General features: G+C 44.4%; 1 pseudogene across 1 annotated transcript; it reads right to left on the bottom strand.

The window, feature by feature from the left end:
• Positions 1 to 4,083: 4,083 nt before the first annotated feature.
• Positions 4,084 to 5,293, bottom strand: LOC309547162 (annotated as a pseudogene). Its single transcript has 2 exons — positions 5,127 to 5,293; positions 4,084 to 4,963 (listed from the first exon to the last, which is right to left on the bottom strand). The product of its transcript is annotated as an uncharacterized misc_RNA (transcript).
• Between the last annotated feature and the right edge of the window lie 4,286 nt (positions 5,294 to 9,579).

Here is a 9,579-nt window from a genome sequence, read left to right as displayed (position 1 = left end):
ATGGGATAGGCCTTCAGTACATCAGGTGTGATCAAGTGTGATCAATTTTCAATGATTAGCGCCATAACTTGTGGACTCTATAACTTTCACAAAGACCAAATAATATACACTTATTTGGGTTATTTTTACCAAAGATAAGTAGCAGTATAAATGTTGGCCAAAATTTGTGAAGAAAATTACTAATTTGCAAAATTTTATGACAGAAACAAAGAAAAATGCGTTTTTTCACATTATTTTCAGTCTTTTTCATTTATAGCCCAAAAAATAAAAAACCCAGTAGTGATTAAATACCATCAAAAGAAAGCTCTATTTGTGTGAAAAAAGGACACAAATTTTTTATAGGTACAGTGTTGCATGACTGAGTAATTGTCATTCAAAGTGTGAGAGCGCTGAAAGCTGAAAATTGGTCTGGGCAGGAAGGGGGTGAAAGTGCACTGTAGGCAAGTGGTTAAAGTAACGCAGTGCCGAATTGCAAAAAATGGCCTGGTCATTAAGGGGGCAAATCCTTCCGGTCCAGCAGTGGTTAAAAAAATTAACCAGATAACTATCCCAGGAGTTTAACTGACTTGATGCTATACTGTGATTAAAAAGTCTTCCTTTAATTTTTTTTGAGCAGTGTATATAAATATTCAACTAAAAAAAATATCCGCACTCATAAAATATTATTGTAGAAAGCAGCCACTTGAAAAACTGAGATATCAGTCCAACAATTATAAATAACATATAAAGCACCGCTAAAGTATTTTAAAGTGTACTCAATAAACAGCACAAAGATATAAATAATCAAATCCATGCAGACATAAGTGAAAAAAATATATATAAATTAAAAATATTTACATAAAAAGTGTAAAAGTCCAATCACCAGCACCCTTCAACACACACCTCTTACCAGATCAATAGGACCATAGATTATAATGGTCAAATAGACTCAAGCAGGCAAATGGATGTGGATGATCAGCAAAAGTGAAGATGCTGGTAACAGGCAATGGATCTCATATGAACTCAGGAATAAATGAATACAAGAGCTCCCATAGTGAAGTCCATTAAATAAAGTGCAATGTTTATTAAAAAGATGGCTACAATTACCCTAAAGTTGATACAAGCCCATATAATAGATTGTTCCAGCAAGCTGTCAGTTAAGGCCCCATGCACACGGGACGTTTTTAACGCCGCTGTAAGTAGCGTCAGGCGTTTTCTTCTTGCAGCCTAAAAACGCCCCTCCATGTTATTCTATGGCCTCATGCACACAAAGACGTTTTTAAGCTGTAAGTGGCCTAAGCGTTTTTCAGCTGCAACAAGAACCCACGGCCTGCGCGTTCTGAGGCCCAGCGTTAGAGCGTTAAAAGCGCTTGACGCTATTTAACGCTACTTAACGTTTTTATTGGCGTTTTACCGCGTCCGGCGTTATTAAGCTGTAGAAATTTTTAGAAATGTGATTGGTCACTGTAATGGAGTAAAAACACAGGAAATGCAGTTTTACATTTCCCAAGTGTCCTTTGCTCAGCCGTGTGGGTGGGTGTGTCTCTGTGGACATACAGGAGAGAGGGACAATGGCTGCAGACATAGGTCAAACAGAGCTGATCTCTGCCGTTGAGGCTCATCCTGAGCTGTGGGATGTCTCCCATCCTTTCTACAGCAACAGGATAAAGAAAACCAAAACATGGATGGATATCTCAGAGGCACTTACACCAGGCTGGGACCGATTAAGTACCGCAGAAAAGAAGGAAAGAAGTAAGTTTTTCTGAAATGCATGACTTGTGTGCTGTATAATTACAAAGAATGCATATTAACCTTACTTCACTTTTCTTAGGCAAAATATTCCAAAAGAGGTGGAAGTCCCTCTGTGATCGGGTCAGGAGGGATCTGACTGAGGAGGAAAAAGCCAACGCTAGTGGTGCAGCTGCCTCCCACAAAAGACGACACGTCTACCACAATCATCTGGCATTCCTGCGTCAAGCTATGATAGACAGCAGTAGAGAGTAAGTTGCACATACTGTATTTTTGACTTACATATAGGGGTGCTCAGAGCATCGTTTTCTGTGAATATATTGCTATTCTGCAGCCATTTTTTTTATATATTTTTCAGGACAACATCTAATATTGCGGACCTGACACAAGATGCTAGATAGGAGGTGGTGGAAGAACCGTCTGAAGACAGACCCCCCCCAGTGCTGCCACTGAAAATAGTGACATGACCATATCAATCCAATCCAGTGGATCTCATGTCTTCGATGAATCCACAATACAGGTTAGTGTCTGTCTAGTCTGTCTGCCATTCTGTTCTTCATTGTATGTGACAAACTGAACCTTTTTCTTTCTTAACAGGAATCCAGGGACCTGGAATTTCCAGTGGAAGAAATTCCCGATAGTGGTGTGGCGCGTGGCCGTGGCGAGGTACCTGTCCGTGGCAACGAGGTGTGTGTGCGTGGCCGTGGCGCTGTGCGTGGCCGTGGCCGCAATCAGCGTCAGAGGGGTGGCGGTATTGTCCTTCAAAACGACGTTGCTGCAGGAAGTGCGGCAGGAGAGGCGCAGTGTGGATGTGTTCCTGGATCCTGGCAACGCACGCGCCGCCTTCTGCCGCACTGCATACCACATCCTGGAGGACATTGGGGGACCCGAAGAAAAGCTTTGTATGGATCGCGTGCTCGCTATTCTAACACAATATCGGCATACTAAACTAAGTGGTGGCCCGCCACCACCAAACGATCCATACAACACTTTTCTTGATCCCCCAATGCCCTCTGGGACCTCAGCAACGCTAACACCCCACTTGCAATACCGCCCCCCTCCGCAGCGCCACCTACCTACCTTGTCCCCTCCGCAACGCCACCCAACACCTGTCTTGTCCCCGTCCTCCTATTTCCCACCCCACTCCTCCATTGATTTCTCCCAAGCACCTACCCATTACCCACAGCAAAATGTACCTGGACCCCCTTACCACCATGAGGTTGAGCAAGAACGACAGCCCCAAGCCACCCACTCGCATCCTGATATTAGCTACCCACGTGCGAAATCACCGCGGTCAAGTCATGATGATCAGTCAGGATACACGTACCAGCATCTGTGATTTTTTTTTTTTTTTTGCGTTTATTGAATAAAAGCCTTTTGTTGAAATGATATTTTGCCTCTTTTTTTTTTAAGTTGTATGTTGTAAAAGAAGTACATCTGCACAGGCCGGTAAGGGCTGGCACACACTTGCCACATGCAGAAGGAAACCCCCCTCCTTCTTCTGCATGTGGCAAGTGTATGCACAGACCAGGGCTGGCACACACTTGCCACATGCAGAAGGAAACCCCCCTCCTTCTTCTGCATGTGGCAAGTGTATGCACAGACCAGGGCTGGCACACACTTGCCACATGCAGAAGGAAACCCCCCTCCTTCTTCTGCATGTGGCAAGTGTATGCACAGACCAGGGCTGGCACACACTTGCCACATGCAGAAGGAAACCCCCTCCTTCTACTGCATGTGGCAAGTGTATGCACAGACCAGGGCTGGCACACACTTGCCACATGCAGAAGGAAACCCCCCTCCTTCTTCTGCATGTGGCAAGTGTATGCACAGACCAGGGCTGGCACACACTTGCCACATGCAGAAGGAAACCCCCCTCCTTCTTCTGCATGTGGCAAGTGTATGCACATACCAGGGCTGGCACACACTTGCCACATGCAGAAGGAAACCTCCCTCCTTCTTCTGCATGTGGCAAGTGTATGCACAGACCAGGGCTGGCACACACTTGCCACATGCAGAAGGAAACCCCCCTCCTTCTTCTGCATGTGGCAAGTGTATGCACAGACCAGGGCTGGCACACACTTGCCACATGCAGAAGGAAACCCCCCTCCTTCTTCTGCATGTGGCAAGTGTATGCACAGACCAGGGCTGGCACACACTTGCCACATGCAGAAGGAAACCCCCCTCCTTCTTCTGCATGTGGCAAGTGTATGCACAGACCAGGGCTGGCACACACTTGCCACATGCAACATTGAACTGGAACAATGGAAGAATGATAGACATCAAAAGAACTGACATAAATGTTTAATACAAGCTGTATGTGAAGATATCACAAAGTTTACAAGATGAATGATTTTAGACAAAATTATCCTGCCATGCCACTTCCCCATCAGGCGAGACAAAGAAATCCGCAAACTTATCTCTTATGGTCATGACTCGTGCTGTTGTTCGCAAGTCCATAAACTGCACACGGTGCATGGGGTTACGTGGCTCTGGTTCAACGGTGCTCCTGTTGCTTCTCCTTAGGAAATTGTGCAAAACACAGCAGGCCAGGACAACCTTGATGGCATTGTCAACATCCAATTGCATACATGACAGCAAAACCCTCCATTTTGCTGAGCACACACCAAACGCACACTCCACAACACGACGAGCACGGCTCAGCCGATAATTGAATATACGTTTGGTATGACTCAGTCCATAGCCACTGTATGGCCTCATCAGATTTTCTGCCAGTCCAAATGCTTCGTCGGCCACCATGACCAATGGCAAGCTTGGTTCCTCTGTACACGGTAGCGGCCTGCTTGTTGGTATGTTGAGTCATCCTTCGTGTAGCCGACGTCCAAAGGCCGATTCTCGAAAGATGCGGGCATCACCCTGGCTGCCATATGCTCCTACATCAACAGCAAGGAATTGAAGATGGGCATCAGACAATGCCACGAGTACCACAGAAAAATATTTCTTGTAGTTAAAGTATGCAGAGCCGGAATGGGGGGGCTTCTTCACCCTGATGTGTTTTCCATCAAGGGCACCGATACAGTTGGGGAACTGAGTTTTCTCCCAAAACTCGTCGACAACTGCTTCCCACATCTCTTCAGTCGGCTCCGGGATGACCACCTCCTTCAACTCCTCCCATATTGCCGCACATGTCTCCTTAACAATTTTGGCCACCGTGGAGACACCTAGCAGAAAATAGTGGTGTAAGGAGACAAAGCTTTGGCCAGTAGCAAGAAACCTAAAATAAAAATTTAAAGAAAAAATTATTACATATTACATAAAAGAATATATCTATCTTTCAAAAATACATTGAAAATATGTTTTAACTAGGACCTCACCACCTAACCCTCTTAACCCAAGTACTAACCCTAGACAAAACACCCACAAATTATTTCACTTACCGAAGTGTCACAAGCAGCCTTTCCTCCGGTGACACACTGCTTCGCATGTTCGTGTCCATCCTGGATAGCCTTGGCCTGAGCTTCTCCAGCAGGTCATCGAAAAGTGTAACGGACATACGTGAGAAGTTGTACCACTTGTCCGGATACATGCGGAGTTGGGTGTACATGGTGGTAAAGTACCCCACGGACAGACGCTGCGACATGACAGGATGCACCCAGAACCTTCGCCGTCTGCTCCTCTCATTCTCCTCCTCCAACTGTCTCCTTCTACGCATCCTTCTCAAGATGATGAGCAGGATCGCCTCATCAACCTTCTGCATAACAGAATCCATGACTCAGAAATGAAAAAATACTCCGAAAATACAAGAAACACTCTCAGCTGATCTGAAAATGCTCTCTCCTCTCTCTCTCTCCCACCAAAATGGCATCGACACATTGCATTGTGGTTATTTTGGGTGTGGAAAATGGAGGAGGATTGTTTTTTTAAAAAAACGCTGTTTAGCGCTGACGCGCCTTAACGCGGCTTATCGCTCATTAACATAATTTGACAAACGCTGTTTAACGCGCGTTTTTAACACTGGTTTTTCCCGGCGTCATAACTAGCTTTGACGTACGTTTTTTTGAACGCCCCGTGTGCATGGGGCCTAAGAATCACCGCTCTCTTACTCGCGGTTCAGCATGCGTGATGACATCACCTCAAAGCCACTCCCTGCGCATTTCATTACCAATGACGTCTATGGGGAACGGGCCAGGCATTTCAGTGTGTAAAATAAGTGTTTGATCCCCTACCAACCATCCAATGAAATTGGCTGTTTACCACTAGGGATGGGCCGAACACCCCCCTGTTCAGTTCGCACCAGAACATCTCGAACAAGAAAAAAGTTCTAGCGAACTCTATTAACCACTTCTGGACCAGAAAGATTTGCCCCCTTAATGACCAGGCCATTTTTTGCGAATCGGCACTGCGTTGCTTTAACTGACAACTGCGCAGTCATGCGACGCTGTACCCAAATAAAATTGACATCCTTTTTTTTCCCCACAAACAGGGCTTTCTTTTGATGGTATTTGATCACCTCTGTGGTTTTTTGATTATGCGCTATAAACAAAAAAACAGCAACAATTTTGAAAAAAAGCTGTATTTTTCACTTTCTGCTATATAACATTCCCAATAAAAAAAAAAAATTAAAAATCAAATTTTTTCATAATTTTTGGCCAATTTGTATTTTGCCACATATTTTTGGTTAAAAAAATCCCAGTAAGTGTATTTTGATTGGTTTGCGCAAAAGTTATCGCATCTGCAAACTAGGGGAAAGATTTATGTAATTTTGATTTTTTTAACTAACAATGGCAGCGTTCTGCGATTTTTAGCGGGACTGTAACATTGCGGCGGACAGATCGGACCCCTAACTGACATTTTTTACACTTTTGGGGGTGCCAGTGACATTACTACAGTAATCAGTGCTAAAAATATGCACTGTTACTGTAATAATGACACTGGCAGGGAAGGGGTTAACACCAGGGGCGATCAAAGGGTTAAATGTGTACTTAGGGGGTGATTCTAACTGTGTGGGGGCCAGACTTGGTGGATGGAAACAGGGCTCCTGTGTTCCAAAATAACAGGAACACAGGAGCCCTGTTTCAATTAGTGACAGATGAGCGGTGTGCCCTGTTTACAACAGCACACTGCCTTCTGTCAGTCCCTGCAGCGACCGTTGGGTTCCCGGCGGCCATCGCGGCTGCCGCATCAGTTGCTTAGCTGCAGGGCTAGATAGTGGGCGTCCGATCACGCCACCGGCGGCGTGCGCCTGAGACCCACTCCAGGTACGGCGGTTTGTGCAGGAGAGCCAGCCTACCGCAGTATATCTGCGGCGGTTGGTCTTTAAGTGGTTAAAATCTATGGGACATGAAAATGAAAAATCAAAAGTCCTCATTTTAACCACTTGCCGGCCGCCCTACGCAGATTTACTGTGGCAGGGGGGCTTGGCTGCGCATAATCACGTAGATCTACGCGATTATGTGCATGTGGTCTCGATGTGATTAGACACAGCGGGAGGAGCGGGCGCAATCGCCGCCGTCCGTCCGCAATCTTCAGGGAAACTGACAGGAGAGTCGCCTGCCTATGTAAACAAAGCAGGCAGCTTTCCTGTCAGACAGGCACAATGAGATTGTGTATAAAATGAAGGAGTATCTGCGCTCAGACAGCTGAATCAGGATCAATGAAGATCAAATAAAACAATAAGTGTAGGCAGCCAACTAAATAGTGGATTACAAAACTAGGTAGGCATAGATAAAGATGTAGTAGCGCCAAAACACTAGATAGCAAATATATGTATACTATATATGTAAACAATATAAAGCGTCCACAAAGAGTCCCAAAAGTCCAAAAGGTGGAGAGATAGTGTAGACCAATTCCCAACTTCCGACTGTGCAGATGTAAGAAGCCAACACCCAGACGTGGAGTAACACCAACTGCTTACCAGATATTATTGGATAAAAGGCGATGAATAAAGACTCAAGTAGGCCATCAATCAAAGGATAGGTCACACCATGCGGTCACATCAACTCCAATAAATAAGGCAGCCATAATGTCAGGTCAACGATAAAGGTTCAGATCAAACCACCAGGGAAGGTATATGGTCATAACAACTCCAGTAAACCTCAATAAAAGAAGGCAGGACGATAGTGCAGACTGTATGGACAATTCATTTATTCTTATGCCAAAAACATACTCACATAAAGGTGGATATATAAAAGCAGTCAAAAAGGTTAAAACCGCGGTATAAGGTGGCGTGCTGCTCGTTTGCCGGGTCGCCTGACGCGTGTCGTCAAAGTAATGACATCATCAGAGGCGGACCCGACTCCAAACGGCAGCACGCTTAAGACAAACTCAACCGGAGCTGACGTAGGCGGAAACCAGCCGCCGATGCGTTGCACTCGATCATCAGGCGGAGCCGGAAGTGACGCAGGCGAAACAACCCGTCCATGCGTTCCATCAGGCTCCGAATTGAAACCGGATACAGTACAGAGGAGCCATGATAGGCCAAAAAAAGACCGAAAGAAAATAATGATTGTCTCCTCCCTGTCAGCGAAAACAACTGAATAACTCCAATCGCTGATCTACCGGTAATTGTGAATAAAAGCAGAAACTACCAAGATCGAGTGGAATGCAAAAAGTCAATATACATCATATTAAAAAACATGACATTTGTGCAATATTAACTTAGGCTGCAAATATAACCAATTAAGGTCAAAAGAAAGCCAATATAATGAAACATTACTAAAAAGGGGCAAAAACAAGTGTTAATGATGCCAACATAGACGGAAAAATAGTATATGCATCATACACCCATATCCTCCCAATAGTAAGACTCCAAAAAGGACATGTGCCATATCAAAGCAACATGAGAGAAAAAAGTAAATAAAAAAAAAAAATAAAAAAAATAAAAAATATAAAAAATGAAAACAAAAATGTGATACATCACTAAAAATCCTAATTTAGCTGTTGTTGATATAACAATTCACGTCCCACTCAACGTTCAACCCCCATGGGGCATAGGTCCTCATGTTAAAAATCCAACGAGTTTCCAAACGGGAAATCTCCCGATGGATATGACTTCCCCTCCAATGGGGGGTGAACTTATCAATCCCCCATACTTTGGTGCCCTTAGGGTTTTTATCGTGACAATTAGCATAGTGTCTTGAAACGCTATGATTAGGAAAACCCTTCCTAATATTTTTAATGTGCTCCCTCACCCTCACCGTCAAAGTCCGCTTAGTGCGGCCAATGTACTGAAGGCCGCACGGACATTGCAGGAGATAGACCACATTGGTGGAGGAGCACCCAGTAAAGGGCTTAATAGGATGTATCTTGGAGGTAGCTGTAGATGTAACCTCGCAGAATTTTCTGCCAATGCTGAAACACCGATCTCTGTGTGCCTGTCACAGAGCCTCCCCCCCACAGTTAGTAAGCACAATTTAGGAGCATACTTAACCCCTTGATCACCCCCAGTATTAACCCCTTCCCTGCCAGTGTCATTTATACAGTAACAGTGCATACTATTTAGCACTGATCACTGTATTGGTGTCACTGGTCCCCAAAAAGTGTTACTTAGTGTCAGATTTGTCCACCGCAATGTCGCAGTCCTGCTAAAAATCACTGATCGCTGCCATTAATAATAAAAACAACAAAATATAAATAAAAAGTCCAAAAATCTATCCCATAGTTTGTAAACGCTATAACTTTTGCGCAAACCAATTAATATACACTTTTTGGGATTTTTTTTTCCAAAAATATGTAGCAGAATACAAATAGGCCTAAACTGATAAAAAAAAATGTGATTTTTAAATTTTTTTTATTGGGAATGTTTTAAAGCAAAAAGTATGTAACTATGTAACCTTCGAGAGGTTGAGGAATCCTTCTCTCAGCTCCCTAGGCCCCTCTTATGTGTAAGTC

This window comes from Pelophylax lessonae, assembly GCF_965119305.1.
Source record: "Pelophylax lessonae genome assembly, chromosome: 1".
Lineage (NCBI taxonomy): Eukaryota > Metazoa > Chordata > Amphibia > Anura > Ranidae > Pelophylax > Pelophylax lessonae.
This window is presented reverse-complemented; position numbering and strand designations above follow the sequence as displayed.